Genomic DNA, 19943 nt, shown 5'->3' with positions numbered 1-19943 from the left:
TTAATCAAATTTTACTAATTGCATGATACTTTTTAAAGCCTAGATGCTTGAGGTAGCAACCTCAAAAGAGGTAGTACAGGATTTTAGCATAAGGAATCAAATAAATGAAGGGAAAAGCTTTGAGTCTTTCTAAGCAAATCTTCTAAAGACAAAATACACAGGTAGCAAAATGCTAAGCAACTACTTCTGGTTTTCCTTTGTCCTAGCAGGAGAAGTTATTTAATCATCATAATCAAAAACTAGCCACAAAAAAAAAAAAAAAAAAAAAAAAAAAATCTGTGACAAAGGGAAAACACTGTTCAATATTGAATGTTGAACCGGAACATAATACTGCCATGCAAGGCTAAGCCTCACAGCTTGGTGAGGGCAGAATTCTGCAGAGTTCAGGCTCCTCTGGATGAACGCAGCTGTTTGGCATTGTATAATTTTAGTCAGTCTGCCAGCTGCTAAATAGATTTGAGATAATTATTGCTGGAGTGGCTCTTTCTCAGGAAGAAAACTGATTTTATTGTGGTCATTGTTAAATTAAAATGCAGATACCTGCTCTGCAAAACAGACAATTAGATTCACATTTGTTCTTCAGGCATGGCTCTTAGAAAACATTGTAAATAGCTTGGGTATAACACATAGGCAACATTGGCTCTCTGAGCATTTAATAGGAGTTCTTCCTAGACACGTGTGTGCAAACCCAGTAGATGGATGGGTACACATTTTGTCATCACTAGATTCTCTTTTTTCCTCCAAATATAATCCTCACTCAGTGTTCATTTTGCAATTCCATGACCAAAAATCTTGGTCATATGTGATACAGAGTTAAGAAACAAGGGTTTTGTTTAGATAGTTAAAAACAGTAAAAATTAACCTGCCTTCTGTATTCTCAAGATATCAATGATTTTAAATAGGAAGCAATTCCTAGGACTGGGAGCAGGCAGAATAATCATTGCCCACCATACCATCTTTTTAATGTAAATTTCATAATATCTTTGGTGGTTAACACTCTGTCAAAATCTGTTTTATGTTTTATTGCGACCCTGCTTATTTTGATCACCTTCCTAACCCTAATGTGTTTAACAAACACTTCTTTTCCAGTGACTGAAAACAACTAACGTGCCAATTTATTTGTAGTTTTCCACCTGAACCATTGTTCATAAAATTGGGACTATATGCCTGCAGGCTTACAAATAGTAACTGAGTCTTGTCTTGGATTGCCCTGTGTGTGCTTCAGCAACAGGTGAAGCTTCTGGCACAGCCTGGGTAACACAAATGCTGCATTGTTAACATTTTGAAGTGCAACTTGGTCTTAATAGTTCAACTTTACCTTTATAGAATGAATATATAAAAAATTACAAAGTTCTTGCTGTCCATTTCATGTTCCTCCTTCCACCCCATGAAGTGAATGTGAACATCTCACATCAGTTACTTAAACAGAGGCAACGTGGCAAATTAGTTACTCACAAGTACCAGGAAAAATATCACTCTCCTTGTTTTGCAGTTACTGGCTGAGGTAAAAGTGTGAGCAAACGTATACCAAATGCTGAAAATATCCTGAAAAGAAACAGAACTATTTAACCTCCCACCGTACTGTTTTACTCAAAGGAAAAGACCTGCTGTAAATCATTCAGACTGGACTGCAAAGTCCAAGGACCTGCCTTGGACTCCAGGTAAATACTTACACCTGTAGGACTGTAACACAAGAAGTCTTCAGTCTTAACTAGGCATTTCATAGGCATTACTGTAAAGTACTATTTTGTGATTAAAGATCCAGTTCTGAATGATACTTCCATGAAAAAAATAGGATTGACCCCCGCCCATTTCATTGAAGGGGCTTTCTTCATAGAACAAGCAACTCCTCTCACCTCTCCCTGTTCCCTCCCTCCCCAGATTTGTACTGCATCTATTTAAAATTGGTGGTTTTGTCTACCTTTGAACAAGTTCTTTGTGACCTCAGTTTTATCTCAGAGTTCCAAATTCCCACAGTTAGTTGCTGGATTGGCAGGAGGTCCTGTGTCTTAGAAAGGGAATGCAAGTGCCACGGCTAAAACACAAGGGTTTAGGAATGCCACTGCCTGTAACACAAGTATGTACACAATGGGCAGCTTATGTAGTGGCATGCACTGCCATTAGCATTGGCAGAATGAAGAACTGCTGCATTCATTTCAGCTGCTGAGGGTCAGAGTGGCAGGAACAAGCCACTGTTGTATGGAAAATAGCTGAGAAGACACTTTCATTTGTGCTGGCAGAAAAAAAAGGGGGGGAGCTTTTAATAACACAATTTTCTTTTTCATAGTAAATAGGAGCAAAGAAAAAGTCTTTTTATCAGCTAGTGTTCACAGGTGATGTAAAATAGATATTGCCTTTGTAAGCATGGATTATGAGTCGGCAAGGACCCCTCTGGGAGATGCTGTGGAGAGAGGAACCATCTGTCCTGCGTGCTCCTCCTTGGAGTGCAAAGCTCTCCTGCATTGCTTCAACCCCTGCAAACATGACAGGAGAGAAGGACAATAAGCGATCCTTCACCAGCTCTGATGTGGGGAGCCAGCAAAGGAAACGCACTTTTTTGGTTCATTCGAACTTGGGCCTGTTATTTTAAACTGCACGATTGGTTTAGATTTTACAATGTTGTTTTACTGCTCTGTATGGTGTTTCATCTTTTCCTGTTGGGTATGTAAGTCAGTTCACATTAAATTCTCACTATCTTTATTACTGGGAAAACACTGCAGAAGGTTCAGGGTATATTCTTAAGAGAAAAGCAGCTAATTGCTGTGGTTATATTTAATTTGAAGTTTACATTGAAGAAAACTTGAGTGTGTCTCTGGAATGTTAAATACAGCATTGCCTAAAAATATGAAGTTTTTGTTGTTTCAGTATGCAAATATTGTATAAGACCTGTACAAAATCTAGTTGTGAAAACCTTGATGTATGAATTACGTGATGTCAATATTTGTCAGTTTAGTGCAGACTGGTTTTCTATAGCTGCTGAAATGTATGCTAAGACACCCATTCTACTCTTTCCAAGCTATTCCCAAATCAGTCTAAGGGCCCTGGATCTCCCCCACCTCCCACTTGTTGGCCTTCTTTCCCTTTGCACTGACTCCGTTTCCTGCAGTTACCATCCATCTGTGCGCAGAGGGAAGCTGCCTCCTACAGAGCTCTCCAGCTCTCCTACACAAGGCAGGTTGCTCTGCGAGGCACGTCCCAGCCAGGGAACTGTAATTCCACATCAGGAATCCAGCTGGTGTCCCAAGTGATATTGCACAGTACGACCGCAAAGCCGCAGGACTGTTGAAAACACCCACTATCAGCCAACTGCCTTCCCCTGCCAGAACTCAGAAAACAAGAGCACGCTTGGCCTTCTCCGCATGGTGCTCCCAGCAGCTCGCTCACTCCGTTATGCCTGGCTGTGTCCACATCTGTTTCGCAGTACTCCTCTCACTGGCTTAATTGTACATGCTTACTGATATACCAGACAAACCGCAATGAACCACTTGTATAAAGTGAGCTAACAAAAGGAGGAGAAAAGGAAAAAAAATAACAGCAACATTTTAACAAAAATCAGTGTACGATCATTCTTGGTTTTGCATCACAGAGATAAGCATAATGTAAATCCTCTCTACAGATGCTGCTAACTACATGCACTAGTTTAATTCTTTTTATTTTTTACTTAAAAAGTCTGCAGTGATCATTCTAAATCTGCGACTTGCCCTTAGCAATGACATATTTAGAGAAAAGGAAGGATGTCAGCATGAGTCAGTTTTTGCTAAGACCCAGGACAAACACGCTACCCCTTTAATAATGCACTAATTCTCTAATAATATCCGTTTGAGAGACTGGAAACTTCCACTGATTGTTTTAGCACTTACTCTAAACAAAAGCCTTGTCTACTGAAAAATTTAGATTGAGCTTTAAAAGTTACTTGCAGGACTTAGATTCTGTTGCTCATCTAAGCTGTGGGACTGCGTTGCGGAAGAACAGCAGAGAAACGCTTTCCCCTGCTCCGTCACATGCAGTGCTGCAAAAGGCTCCAAGGACTTTCCAAGCCCTGCTGGCAGCGAGCCTCCTGAGACAGTTGTTAGGACTCAGCCCAGGGCTGAGCAGAGTAAATAACAGCAGCATTCATGTCCATGACCTCAGCTTCTCTGCAGGAGGTGTGCTGGGGAGCCCTGACAGCGCTTTGCTAGAACAGCGTTTGTCACAGAGATTGAAAAGGTTCAGCCAGGAGGTAGCAGTTGTCACAAGCACTGGGAGGAAGGAAGGGATAGAGACACAGATCTAAAAGAGCTGGCTGGAGACACTTATTTGAGCTACTAGAAAAGGCAGGTGATAGCAGAAAGAGCTTTGATTTCCTTCTAAACTGTATCATTTATAAAAGAGCAAAACGTAGCTTAAAGGGAGGTAAATAAACACAAGCCAGAAAGAAGCACTGTCCTTCTCAGCACACTGCTGGCCTGTGGAACACCCATGGCACCAGGCAGGCAGTGCTGTAGCTGTTTTGTAGACAGGCGATGGCATCGAGCCTGCTGTCTGCCTTTGCACCAGGTAAATGGGACATGTTCAAGAAGCATCTGGGAAATGCTCTAAGACATATGGTCTGATTTTTGGGTGGTCCTGTGTGGAGCCAGAAGCTGGACTCAATGATCACTATGGGTCCCTTCCAACTCAGGATATTCTATGATTCTATGATTCTAAGTTAACAATTTGTGCTTTCCTCTGCTTAAGGTATGTAGGGATTGATATGGGAGCAGGCAATCTCTCAGGCAAGTCTTAAGAAAATTGAACACGGGGACCAAAGACTATTTAATCAGCATTACTTTAACCAGGGCTGTACATGAATAGGAACACAACAGCTTAAGACACACAACAATGCTGCCATTAAACCAGCTCAGTGATTGTTGGTCTTATTTCTCAGCTGTGCCTAGCCAAACAGATGAGCCCAGTCATGCAGCCAGTGCCCTTCTTACCAATTCATCCCCCTTCAGCCCTGCTGAGGCTGCATCTCAAGTACTGTGTTCAGTTTTGGGCTTCTTGCTACAAGAATGACATCGAGGCCATGGAGCATGTCCAGAGAAGGGCAATGAAGCTGGTGAGGGATCTGGAGCACAAGTCTTATGGGGAGCAGCTGAGGGAACCAGGATTGTTCAGTCTGGAGAAGAGGAGGCTCAGTGGAGACCTCATCACTCTCTACAACTGCCTGAAAGGAGGTTGTGGCCTCTCCTCCCAGGTAACAGTGATAGAACAAGAGAGAATGGCCTGAAGTTGTGCCAAGGGAGGTTCAGGTTGGGTATTAGGAAAAATGTCTTCTCAGAATGAGTGGTGATACATTGGAACAGGCTGCCCAGGGAGGTGGTGGAGTCAGCACCACTGGAGGTACTCAAGAACCATGTGGATGTGGCAGTGAGGGACATGGTCAGTGGGCATGGTGGTGAGGAGTCAGTGGTTGGACTAGATGATCTGAGAGGTCTTTTCCAACCTTAACACCTCTATGATTCTCTGATAACACAGAGGTCAAAAAGAATGTTTGAGTCACAGTAAATGTGAATTGACACTGCATCCCAGTGTTGTTCCTGTTTCTTACAAGAGCACTAGTTGAGCTGCAGTGCACACACAGTACTGGCACAACCTCTCCCAGCAGCGTGTATTTCTCTGCAGCAGAGTCGCAAGCAGCTATTTCCTCATTTCCCAGAGCCAGTTATTGTCTTGTGCCTGGTGTTCCTGCAGTTCGACAGTTAGGCCAAAAATCTGGAAATTCACAGTGCAGCTAGCAGCTTCTGGTCATGGTAATGACTGGATTAGCAGGGAGAGGGCTGTCTGCAAGGATGCTGCACCGGCTGCTCTAGGGATTTAAACTGATTCCCCAGCCAAAGGAAAATGAGTGTGGTGGCTGCGGTTTGCATTCTGTTAACATTATCTTACAGTATGTGTCTTAAAAATCGGCATAGCTGGCAAATCCTGGGAGCATGGCCCAAAACTGATTTAGCATGAAGGCTGAGCTTTCCCTCACCCTTTGAAGTCTGGGTGTTCCTAGTCAGTGTCTAGGCGGAGGACAATGTAACACAATGATGTTCCTCTTCCTCCATTTGCTTCTAACTTGGTGTCAGAAATCTTGGATCCTGTACATTTTAAAATACATCTAACATCCCCATGGAAGAATCATTCAGATATCATTTGATGCTTGATGCATTTAACTTTGCTGGAGCTGTGTGCAATGTAGCATGTTCTGAGTTAATCATACTCACTTTTTGACATGATTACCACATTCAAAAAAACTTTTTAGCAAAGCAAAGTAAATTGTAGGGGATAATTAATTTACAAATGTCTATTTGCTTAAGGGTAGCATTTTTTGTAATAATAAAAAAGTCTTTTAAGTACATGAGGAAAAGTTTTTAAAAGCCACTAACATCATAGAATTTCTTTGTATTATTCATTGTCTTCGTATTATTTAAAGGGATTTGATACCATATTCCATAATTGTTAGCTGGAAACCCTCCTCTAGCTAAACAAAGAAATTCAGAAACTTCCGCCTATACCTTTTTTGCACTATGCTTTGGAGGTAAGAAAACTTGCTCTGCACTTCGGAAGATTGCAAAGGCATGTTCAGTACTGGGCATTAAAAGGCAGCTCAGCAGGAAGAGCTACCTTTTGAATCAAAAGGTTCTGCCCTGCCTGATGTGGGGACACGCTGAGTTACTGACACCTCCCAGACACAGTGAAAGATTTGTGGTAGTATCCTGAATTAAGAGTTGTAGAACAGGGGTAGGTGTCAGGCCAGGATGGATGGGAGACTTTGTGTTACTAAAGACAGGGACATCAACATGTGTTTAGATTTGCTACAGAGAGTTGACTGCGCATCACTTTTGTATTCATAAGACATTTTAACCTGAAAAATAAATTTCAGAGAGCGTAAGGTCATAATTTCAGTTGATAATGACTGGTGAGCTGTAGTCACTACAGGTCTGGGAAAGGCAACTGAGTTTAGGTTGTTGCAGATTCCCTTACCATAGCCCTGGGCAGGTAAAGACAGGGGGCATCAGGTGGCAAATGTGTAATAATGTCCATTCTGCACTGTTTCTAAATTCTCCATGTTTCTTAAGTGGAAAGTAGTCCTCTATATTCAACTAAAGGGCAGCTAGATCTCTCAGCTTACAGAGGACCAGCTTTTCCTTAAGGATATTTGGCAAATGTGACAAAATGATTTAGAACTGTGTTTTTACGAAATGACGTTTCATAGGCTAGTGATATGTATATATAAAGAGCTAAATCTCATCAGTGTTAACCTTTCTAGTTCCCAAAGTATCCAAACTGCTGACAAGTCAGTTTGATACACTAGAATATGAAGAGAACAGAAATCACACAAAGATGAAAAGATATTGGAAATCTCACTGTGTTCTTTTATGTTCTTCATAATATAGAAACATGGCACTCAGGTCTTAGTGAACAGCTGATGAGTGCCAAGAAAGGACATGTGTTTTTTTCCCTATCAAGTTAACACAATTAGATTAATTAAAGGAGAAGATGAAAGAACATCACATGAGACAAAAAAGAGCCAAGAAACATTTGCTCTAAGCCAGGTCACAGGGATTCCTTACACAGAAGCAACTATAAAAGAGAGAAAAACAGGTTTGCATTGACTCAGCAGTGCTCAGTTCAGAAAGTCAAATTAAGAAAGCTTACTTGATTATTTCATCATGGCTTATTATGCAAGTAATTATTCACGTTAAACTCTTTGATTCATAAAAATAGATTTGAAACAACTGTGCAGATGTTAAGTATCTTTAAGAATGAATTAAATTATAGTAAAATAAATATTATTATCTTACTATTATCATAACTTATGATCATAATCCATATTCCAATAAGGGAACACTGTTGATACAAATGTCTGCTGGTGAAACACTGGCCATAAAAGTAGTACTTACCTTGTTGGAGAAAATGCCATAAAAATACATGCCACAAGTGTCACAAGTTGCTCTGTAATAAATCCTTTTTTCTCTTCACCAAAATAAGCTTGCAAGGAAGATAACCTAAATAAAGTGTTCAATCCTTGAGACAGAAGATTCATAAAACATGTTGTAACAATACCTCATTGGATATCACCTATGAGTCCATGCAAAGTATCTGTGCAGAACATGAAACTGTCTAAACAGAATTCAGCCTGTCATTTTGAGCAAAAGGAAAACATAAAGAAATATAAGCAAGAATCAAGCAGCAAGAGACTTGACTAAATCCACAATTAGTATTTTAAGTTACTTCAGTAATAGATTTCAACTAAATCTCAACTAGATTTCCACTAAATAGCTGTATGTATTATTGTAGAATAGCATGAAGCAGATCGCACCCTCTTTATTGACAGGGAACTAAAGCTGGTTCTGAATGAACCTGACAAAGCAACATGTGTGGCCGAGGCTGGAGCTGAGACCGAGCACTGAGGCTTCTTTGGATATAATGCGCATTAACAGAACATCATTTGCAGATGTTCTTTATCCAGTCGGATTCCCTGGCTTTTCGCTATCTCTGCTCACACGAGTCATGGCCAAAACAAACAAGATGTCCTTTCCTCAGCAAAGTGCATTTGATGGAGCCATGCAGATGAGAGGCCTTCAGAGCAATGGTTCTCAGCATTCCAGCTGGTTAACTCTTCTAATTGGCCCTTTCTCCTCCCATTCTAGGATCTTCTCACGATAAATCTAGTTAGGAAAAGCTGCATAAAATGCAACATCAAGGAAGTACCAATGATGTGAAAGTTGTGCTGATTTTCAAGCAACATTCCTATCATAGAAGACCAAGGGTTTATTTCCTCTTGACAGATGTAGAATGTAAACAACCTTGGTCATTGTGAGGCTCGGTCATGTTTTTGTACATGTTTTATATCCTCTCTGTCTCATCATCAAGTATTAGGATGGAAAGCATATGAAGAAATTAAGAAGCTGGGTTGTGCTGGTGCTCCTCAAAGTATTAAAACCTCTCAAGAACAGCCTGTTTCACCTTCTTCACACACCCATTTAAGAAGTCACCTGAATTAGGATCAGAAAAACAAGTCCTTTGGGGGATTTTTTGCCTTCCACTGCAGCGTGCAGTCTATACTTCTTAAGATCCTGAAGAAACAATTGACCAAAGATTGTGCTACCGCAGCATCTCAAGACATTTTCAATGATTTCTTTTTCTTCTTATGGCAGATTATAACTTGGCCCATTTTGCAGACTCTGTAGTCTGTGTTGGTAAGAAATGGTCTCTAGATCCTGTTAGATTAAATGTCTATTGTGTGGTTATCTGTAATCACTAAGGCTTGGAGTTGTTGGCCAATGTAACTCTCTACTCCTCTCTTCTTACAAAGGGCCAGTGCAAGTTGTAGATTGTTGGGTTTTTGGTTTTTTTTTTGAGGTAAGAAAATGTGGATGCTTTAGGTGAACAACATAGTCTCCAGTATTTGGACTGAAATGATCTGAGATTATTGCAAGGTTACCCAAGTGTAGGATAATGTGTAATGTAGCTCTAGAACACTGATCCACAACAACTGCCGGCTAGATTAAAACTTCTTTAGGTATTTGAGATTTCTTGCCTTTTTCAGTGAGATTTAAAAGTCTTCCACTTCAGATCGGGCTCAGTTAAAACAAACAGACTTGCCTGATACAGTAGAAGAAAAGGAAATTACTGTTAACCAACTGTGACAAAACTGAGCCAGTTTATTTTAGTCTCTGAAGTCCTTCACGAAAAATCAATGCATGTTCTCAAAAAAAGTTTGCAGACAGGAAAGCTCAGTTTTCATATATGAACTGTAATGAGTTACACTAAGTATTTATACATTAAATATCTTCAAAGTTAAATCCCAATTTTTGAATTTGAGAAACACAGGACACACATTAGATGTAATACTACATGAGTCATACAGGTGGTTCCTGTGAAACCTAGAACAAACTTACCTACAGGAATCTCCAAAGAACAATATTGCCTGAGATGAAATTTCCATGTTTCTTCCTCTTTAAACCAATTCCCTTTAAGCGCATTATGTTTTCCAATGTGAAATTCACATGTGAATGTAGCTGTCAATTACAGCAAAGCTATTAAAAGTACTGTTTATTCTGGACAGCAGTTATTTCACAGAGCTACATCTTTGTTACAGGCATTAATAATAAGGCATAGTGACTACATATGACTCCTGTATAAGGAGTTAAGTGTTTGCATTTTTAATTTCCTGTACCTCTCTTGTATTTTTCACTGGGTTATTTGGAGAGCTGATACATATAAATCTGGAATGACTCAGCATGAAAAGCAAATCAAATTCTGCAATATGTAACTTTCAGAAAGACTGAGCAGACCCATGGATTTTTCAAAAACTATTTATATGCAGGGCGTTTGAAATATGTTTGTAGTTCTGTTTAAATAAGAAAAATGCAATGACTGGACTATAAAATTCTTGCCCCACTTGATTGATCTCTTTCTAATTTTCCTGATTTTCAGCATGTGGGCAAGAAGTAAGGATTAAGGAAAGGATGAAAAAACATCCTCTTGAAGCAGAAATGACTATTGAGAAGCTTAAGTGTCAGACCAAAGTCACAGTGCTGTTTGCCAGTACTTAAGCATTCAGTTCATGCAGCCTGGTAACTGTGAAGTGAGTACTTGACAAAAAAAAAAAAAAAGAAAAAAAAAGAAAAATCCTCTTTCTACTCGAGTTTCCAGGCTTGGGAGTTGGCATGACAACTGTGAGCAAGTAGTCAAGTCAGGCACCAGCTGAGAGCACGAAGTGGAAAGAAACCAACAGAAACACATAAAAAACCAGAAATACAAAGAAGTGCTAGCAAAAGAAATGAAATGATAATGTGTGGACATCACCGAGCTTTAGAGGTGTGGGCACAAGCACAAACAGTGAGCAACTACGTCCCTGCATAGCAGTAGGCAGAGTATCATATAGCTGAGGTGGTGACTAGCTGTTTCTCCAGCAAATAAAAAGATTGTGCTACTCTAGGCAAAAGTCCAGCTCTGTTGTGTGCCAACAGAAATAGCTGATCAGGCTGCACCACAGCAGTTTTATAGTGAACTGAAAGTGGCAGCACATAAAGAGCATATTAATCTTCCTTTACCATAGAATTAAGCTAATTTTCCAGAAAATAAGAATTTATATCTAAATACAAGGAAAGAATTAAGAGGGGTGTCAAAAATAAGCATATCTGACATTTTAATGGATAACTCTAAATCATGTTCTGAGAAAGAAAGATGAAAAAGGATTAGAAAAGGAATAAGGGGAAAAAAAAGAAAAAAATAGGGGGAAAAAAGGAAGAAAAAGGAGGAAAAGGAGAAGGAAAATGAAGGAAAAAAAGGAAAAAGGAAAAGGGAAAAGCTTGTGGACACCAGTGAGTAAGAGGAGGCATTCATAGATGCAGTAGGATAGGTTACTCTGCATCATCCTGTCTAATGTTTTCAATTTGTTATTGTTACTTCAATATTCTGACACAGTAGATCCTCTGCTGTCTCTGTCAGTCAAGTCTGAACAACAACAGCCCTACTGTAAAATACTTAAACATAGCCCTGGATTTGCCTCAGAAGCCATTTTCTCCTTATATATTGGCATCGCTGTGACTCATGAGGGCAATTAAGGCCAGACAGAATGCAGCAGAGATCTCCTCTCTTGTACTTCCTTATCCAAGTACAGCTTATAAAGTTTCATTATTTAATACGTATTTCAGTTGAAATTGTAGCCTAAAGTTTGTGCTTAATGGCAATCTCATTCCTTGTAATCTTTCTTCCTTCAGAAACTTGGTCATTACCTCCATGTTTGTCAATTGACTGATGTCTTTGTATTTTTTACTCAATTTTTAAAAATACATTTATTTCAAACACAAACATAACACTGACCTTAATATTTTATTTTTCAGCCTACCACCTTTTTGTTTTCTGTGTTTTTTCCCCTCCAGATGCATGCCTTTAAAATAGGAGCAAGACGCAAGAATCCTTCTTACTTGTATTAAAAGAGACAGTGTGATCTAACCTCACTGTCATTGGTATTTCCTACTTGAGATTCCTATAGAGAAGGAATATTCCCATCTGCACCCTGAGCTTCATTCCACGCATCCCATTTTTTGCTTATTCTGCCGGTGCACTTGAAAACTTTTTCCTGAAATGGGAAAAAATGAGTTTTCATTGAGATAGAGAAGTTTGAAAGTTCCTGACATAAAAAAAAAAATAAAAAAAAATTGCAGCCTTTATGCTGTATCAAATGGCAAACAGTAGGAATTCTTCCACTACTTCTGTTTCAGATATTTATTTCTGATCTGTTAAATACAGTTTTTCTTTTAAGAGGTGATATTTGAGTTTGCTTATTTTAGCTTGCAAATTTCTAAATCTATTGCCTTCATATTAATTATGCCATAAAGTAAAATGGCACTGTTTGTTACTAACAGGAAAAGAGCAGGACCATCTCGCAATGATATAGCAGTTCTTTAACACACAAATTATACTTCATGTGATACTTCCAAGTATGAAAATAACAGTTCTATGGATTTCAACATAATTTCAGGTAAAGCTTTTGGTTATTTCAATAAAGCTCTGTTAAAGATGAAAGCTGGAGAGCACAACCCTGAAACACAGAGCTGTTCTTACCATGGACATCCAAGGAGAGGGGAGAAACTTCTCTCCTTTTGATTTGGAAGTCAGGGAGTAATGAGGAGAGATACTTTTACCTCACAAAGGTTTGAAACAGCATAATCTTTTATTAGAAACTTTAATGATGTGCTTAAACAATTCCGTTACTATATATGGTATGGGTGATATATACTGTCACTATAATTCATGCTGAATATTAAATGATTTATTACATGGTTACTATACATGGTGAAGTCCCCAGGAAGTCTTAATGAGTGACCTACTTCACATCCTCATTTGTTTTACAGCACGAACAAAATAGATGGGACAACTGAATAGTTGTAACTACTCTTTTTCCACCATTCCTATTATATTTCAAATTTTGAACATGTTATTGTTACCAGTGAGAAAGAAACAAGACTTACTTTCTTGGATATATTTAATTTTCATGGTAATTCAGCCATATACATAGCTCTTCAGGTTAGGGAAGATTTTAAAATGCTTACAGGAGGGAGCAATTAAAAATGTAGCTTGTTGATGTGCCAGCATTTTAACTGGTGTAAGGAAGAGCCAGTAATGCTATAATAAACTAAGCCACTGGAAGATCTGGCCCCAAATGTAACTTTTGGTTCACCGGGTGACTCACTGAGGCAGAGAAATCAATAAAGTCCAGCATTCTGCACTTACTGCAAATCAATTAGTAACTTTCCCTTAAGAAAACTATGTGTGTGTTATACCTTAGAAACAAGTATATTGTAAAGATTTCACGTAAATGAGTATTTTTCTGAAGAGGAGTCTCCAGATTTTGATGCTGGACAGCACCGGATTGTATTAAACAAATATTCTGGTGGCATTACTCATACATGTTTCCTTTCTTTTATAACAATAAATTCAAGAAAACAGAGTTTATATTTTATGAATATAGTAACTAAAGCTGAGCAGTTACCTCCAACCTATTACAGCAATTACAGCCAATTATAGTAATAAACCATGGTATAAAAACATCAGCTGAGAATGACTGTAAGAATCCTGAAAATACCAGAAAATACATACACCAGAAAGATTATTTTCCTATGTCTGCAGCTCTCCCTTCTGCCCTTATTCCTTTCCTCTGCCTCTGAAGCCTATGTTGATTAAGAACGAGATATCTGTAACATGATAGGTTTGCACTGATCCTACAGATTGCTGTTAACAAGCAGTCCATCACAGATGTGGCTTCTATTAAGTTTTATTAGTTTCAGGATGTTAATTTTGGTACAGGCTTATTTTACTGAATTTGTGCACAAATACTATCCATCATGTTAAAAACAGAGGTGGGAAGGAGACAAAAAAATAAAAGTGGGTTAAAACAACCCTGATGGAACAGTACTGATGCAGATATCTACATATCCAGCATTAATTTGTCTAAGTTTTTTCTTGACAATCAGTTTTACAAGCTCAAATTGAAGCAGACTTGGAGCACAAGCCCTCTCAAGACACTACTCCTTGTTATTCTAATCATATTATGCAAGTATGCAGAAATAGAAACTATATCGTATGTGACCACTAAAATTTATATTCCAAATGCAATGTGCTACTTGAGAAATAAGTAAAACTTCTTAATCAGAAACAAGAAGAAACTAGAATTCCTAGCTTAGAACATCACTCAGCATCCACTGCCCAAGTGACTCCAGAATTACCTGAAGATTGTGACTCCCAAGCAGAAGCATCAGGTGATACCTGGGAGGATACAGAAAATAAAAAATACTTTAGATCTGGATACTTTCTTTATATAACACATAAAGAAAAATACAGTGCCACCAGTCTACAGTACTATTTGAGCATTTAAAATATGAAGAACTTAAGTTAAAAACACGTAAGTATGAAATTTAAATGTACTATGATTTGAAAAGTTAAGCACTTAATTATTAGGATATTTCAGAATTTTGGTTGCCATGAACCAAATGAATTAATGAATTAATTAAATGAATTGATACACACTCGGACATTAAATATTGCATAATTATTTACAAATAAGCAGGGATTTTGGTGTAGTGGCAGGGAATGTAGTGCCAAGAGACTGTTATCAGCAGGACATAAATAGTACAGGAGACAAGAACTAGAAGGTTTAAAGAGAAAAAGTATTTATATCATCCAAACATAAATGCTACCACAGAGAACCAGACTCTATCTTTGTTTCTATCACAGATGAACTTACAAACCCCCACAATTCTGGAGCCCTTTATTTCAAGGCTGTCTAATTTGAAACATCTGGGAAGTCTGATTTTCAAAAGAAGTGACCTCTAAGCTAAAGTCGCAGCTTCAGTCAGCAGAAGCTATGTTATAAATATGTAAATGCTACGTAAATTTTAATGACTGCAAGGCAAGTGACGAGCCTCTCGAGTTTAAAACTTATTAGCTTTGTTTCTTGGTTAACCATCCCAAAAATAAAAGTAATCCCTTCCTGTTCCACCACCATGTTTTTAAGAAAAGGCTTCTTGCATACAGTGGTGAAGAAAACAAGCATGCACATAACAAAGTACTATCTTACTTACCACTGAGAACTTAAAGCTAAAGGTTTATACAGCCTAACAGCCTGCCCCCAAGAATGACCATCAGCATGTTTTAAACAAACCAGCTCTCCCTGTCCAAAAAGTCACAGCTAGCAGCAGCAGAGGATTTCCCCTCCTACCATGCTCTCAGCTTTTGGCAGCCAGCACGCCATGACTGTACTGTCACTAGGAATTGTTTGCTATGGTCTCTGCTGTCACTTCTCAATCGCAGAGGCCCAGTCCTATGTACTCTCCTGCACTCCCCAAACTGCTATAACTCTCAGTGTCCTTGCTGCCCTCCCTGTCTACATTTTCCTCTTCACTATTTTTGTGGGATTACAAGCTACTTTTTTTTTTCTATGACAAGTTAATTGTCAAGTGAATTTTGAACTCTGACCCTAACATTCCATATCTACAACCCCTCCTCTGAATAGCATTGCTAGAAAATCAAATGAGAATATTCTATTCCATCACCCAGATTTTTAATGAAAGATAATATTGTACAGCAGATGCAGCATAAATCCTTACAAAACCAAAGCTGATAAACTGAGCAAGTTTTAGAGTAATTGTCAGTAACAGTCAGTGCAATTTTTGCAGCTACATTTATCTTCACCTTACACTGTTATCACCAAGTCCGCATGTTCCTACATTCGGAGACTATCAGAGTACCTTACAATTTATATTAGGTATTCTTATAAACCTTTCCTCATCAGCTCTACACATTAAGTTGCTTGTCACGGCAAGCATCTCCTTCTGTCCCTAATTCTGTACAGCATTACTTACTCCTCTTTGGAACTTACTGAACATATTTAGCTGAAGTAACTCGTAACTCAATACTGTGATGTCTAATTGAATATTACCAATAAATCGGCCACTTTAAACAAGTCTCAGATATAGCATTAGCAAATGCTATTTGATCCAAATTTGATCCAAAACTACATTTAATCATGTGATATTAAGTACACTGTAATCAAAATGCAAATATTTATACAAATAGAAAGAATACAAGGACTGCAATGCTTTTGCTTCTGCTTTGTTTTTATAGATCCTCTCATTTTAATTAGTAAATGTTTTGAAACAGTCTACAAACACTTTACCAAGGCACTTACACAAATGAAACTGTTTGCACAGAGCTATTTGCAGTACAAGATTAAAAATATATTTTTCTTTGCTCCAAAAGTTTATTGCCTCCAGTGTTAAGTGAAAGGAAGAATGCTTACATTTGCCACTCCAAATACACATATATTCCATAGGTCAATTTATATAGAAATGTTCAGTGCTTAAGATTGAATGATGAATGTAATGCAGCCTTACTGCCTTAATTTTCACTAAAAATTATTACACATAGTACCACGCACAGCCATATATAGCAAAAATGTGGAACTAAGAAACACTGACAATGCTGTCGATTTTTCAATTAGATCTAGAAATGTTGCTATTCGAATATCACCACAAATGGACATGTTAGTGAAGAGGGAAGAATGAAATGGCCTTAAGTGATATCAAACCAATCATAATTTTAAGCATACAAAACTTTTTTTCAGGCTCGACAGAACCTTTGTTTGGGGCTGCATGTAGATTTCCATCATTTATATCCAAGACAGTGTAACTCAAATGGGGACAAGACACACTGGCAACCACAGAGGAATCGAGTCTATCTGTTCACAGCAGCTTAAGCCAGCTTGCATCATTTATCATGGCAAAAGAGCCAGAAGGGAGAGAACTGGATCCTCAGTAAATATCAGAATACTAAAATGCCAGGAGAAAAGCAGAGCTTTTTATTTTAAAGGATAATTTAGGTCCTCAAGAGGAAATGCATACTAAACAGGAAGAAGTTACATAAGAAATTGGAAGGTTGCCTGCCACTGTCAGAAAGTTCTCAGAGACGCTTCCAGTAGCATCAAAAGGAGCAAAAGGAAACAACCAACAAAGCAATTTCTTGAAAAGATGTAAAAGGACTCATATGACACTTTACTCTGTGTCAACGGTTTACGGGCGTTAGGCCTGATTCCGTGACAAAGGGGACGGGGGACCCAAGGGCCCACGTCCCGGGAAAAGGGGAAAGGGGAAAAGGGTAGGGAGATGGCCCTGAGAGCAAAGAACAGCGGTAACAATCTGAGGAGAAACAAACTAATTTACTAAATAAAATATCGGAATGCAAAACAACACACTATAATACAATATAATTACAATTTAAGCTGATAAATCCAACATAGAGAGAGAGAATGTCCCAAAGTCAAGGTAGGCCTTACTCTACTACCGACGATAAGACAGCTGGAGAGCGAGGTGCTGCCAAGACGAGAGACGGCGGAAAAAGGGACGAGGTCTCGTGATCTGCAAGTTTTTATACTGCGAGCTTCTATCTTTTCCCTCCGGCTGGAAAATGGTAACAAAGGAGCAAAGTACCGTGGGGACTGTAGTAGTCCTTCTCTTCTGAGAACTAGGTATGTCCACTACATGATGTTATGATGTGGAATACCAATAACCGAAAATCACAAAACCATGACACTCTGATAACACATGACTAAACCCAATGATCAAGACAGTGTTTCTAAGCATAACTTAGTCATATGTTTAAATGCTTTCTTAAAAACCACTTGAGGACATGCCTTTGATGAAAGCACATGACCTCATGGCTCTATTAATGTCAAAGTCATGCTGAGTAACTCCAGTTCAGAGTCAAACATGGGCATCCAACCTTTTGGCTTGCCTGCGTTGCAATGAGTGAAGAGGAAATATTTTGGGCTGCCTATAAAATGTATAATACAGTTAATGAATGTAAGTAACAAAACTTCTTTATATACATATATTTATTAAAGCACAAAAAAGAACACAGAGCAACAAAAACAAAACTAGCAGGTCAGACACATATGGTCTAACATGTAGTTTTCAACTACTTAAGATTCATTTACACTAAAAACAGGTGTTGTGGGCACATGTGGATGAAGCGTGTTGATGCCAACATCTTGATACAGGTAACTGACAAACTGAGTTTGCTGAACCTGCTTCCCTGAACAGACAATAACCATGTGGGGATGTGGATGTTGAAGGGAACCTTAGCTGCAACAACCATAACGCTGTGGAGTTTAAAATCCTGAGCTGAGTGAGCAAGTCTGGTTGTAAGAGTTACGGTCCTGGTCTTCATGAAAGCAGACCTTGCCTTGTTCAGAGAGCTGCTTGGCAGGACTCATGGGATACTGACATGAAGGACAAAGGAACCCAGAAAAGCTGGCAGATTTTCTAGGGCAGCCTCCTCAAAGCACAAGAATGATCGGTTCAGACATTTAGGAAGCCAAGCAAGTATGGCAGAGAATGACAGAAGACGGATGAAGAATCAGACTACCTAGAGAAAGGAAAACATTGCTTAAGTATGCAGGGATGCAGACGTAATAAGTCAAAACTCACCTGGAGCTCAAATTAGCTACAGATGTGAAAAGCAAAAATGAGGAAGGCTTCAATACTGGCAGCAAAACAATAACTACATAAAGAAAAGGTGAAACCACTGCTTAATAGGGCAGGGACCTACTGGCAAAGGAAATGGAAAAAATAGAGACTATTTAATGCCTTTGTGCCTCCGTTTTTATTTTACCATTTTACTGGTAAGGATTTTCCTTAGGTCTCCCAGCTCCTTCATCTTAGTAGCAGAGTGTGTGGGAGTGAAGTCTTACCTACAACAAAGGATGATCAAATCAGGGACCACTAAAGATAGCTGCACATACGCAAATTCAAGATCCCAGACAAGCTGCATCTCGGTTGATTTCATCACAAGGCTGCTCTCTACTGACTTTAAATGATCATAGGAATTGAGAGAGGTTCCTGATGACTGGCAAAAAGCCATCTTCAGAGAGAGCGATGAGGATCCAAACCACTACATGGAACTCAGCCTTGCCTCTGATCCTCTTGGATGTCATTGCTGAGCACATAAAGGACACTTGTAAACATATGGAAGTACTGTGCTCAGTTTTTGAATGACAGAATGGTTGAGGTTGGAAGGAACCACTGGTCTTCAGGTCCGTATCCCCCTACAGGGTCACACAGAGCAGGATGCCCAGAACCATGCCCAGGCGGCTTTTGAAGTTCTCCGAGAAGGAGACTTTCTGGGCAGCCTGTGCCAGTGCTCCATCACCCGTACAGTAAAGAAACGCTTCCTGATGTTCAAACAGAATCTCCTTTGCTCTAGTTTGTGCCCATTGCCTGTTGTCCTGGCACTGGACACCACGAAAAAGAGTTGAGCTCCATCTTCTTTATACTCTCCCTTTAGGTATTTATGCACACTGATGAGATCCCTCTGAGCCTCCTCTTCTCCATTCTCAACAGTCCCATCTCTCTTCATGAGAGATGCTTCAGTCCCATGACCACCTTACTGACCCCTAGGTTTTGGCTACCCCAATACAAGAAAGACATTGCCACATTGAAGCAAGCCCAGTGGACAGCCACAATGATCAGGGGGGCTGAAACATGTCAGTGTATGAGGAGGGGCTCAAAGAAAAGAATTTGCTTAGCTGTAAGACAGCTTTGCTGTCTTCAATTATCTAACGGAAGGTATGAAGAAGACTAAATCAGACTGTTCTTAGAGGCCACAAGGGCAGGACAAGAGGCTATCAATAGAAGTTTTAACATGGAAAATTCTGACCACATGGGACAACAAATTTTTCATCATAAGTTGGTTGACCAGAGGCACTATGATACCTCCATCCCTGGAGATTTGGTAGAGCTTGGAGCAACTAGATCTAGCTGGGAGGCTGGTCACTGAAAGATCCCTTCTAACCTGATACACTGTAAAGGTCAATTAACAGTAAATAGTGAATGTTTTCTGTTTCTCTGCATGTCTATCAGAACATT

General features: G+C 39.2%; 1 long non-coding RNA gene across 1 annotated transcript; it reads right to left on the bottom strand.

Annotated features, from left to right (window-relative positions):
- On the bottom strand, positions 10679-19280 carry LOC110394266. The gene is made up of 3 exons (XR_002435486.1): positions 18770-19280; positions 14250-14289; positions 10679-12103 (listed from the first exon to the last, which is right to left on the bottom strand). It is a non-coding gene; the product is annotated as an uncharacterized LOC110394266 (long non-coding RNA).

This window comes from Numida meleagris, chromosome 2, assembly GCF_002078875.1.
Source record: "Numida meleagris isolate 19003 breed g44 Domestic line chromosome 2, NumMel1.0, whole genome shotgun sequence".
In the NCBI taxonomy this organism is placed as follows: domain Eukaryota; kingdom Metazoa; phylum Chordata; class Aves; order Galliformes; family Numididae; genus Numida; species Numida meleagris.
This window is presented reverse-complemented; position numbering and strand designations above follow the sequence as displayed.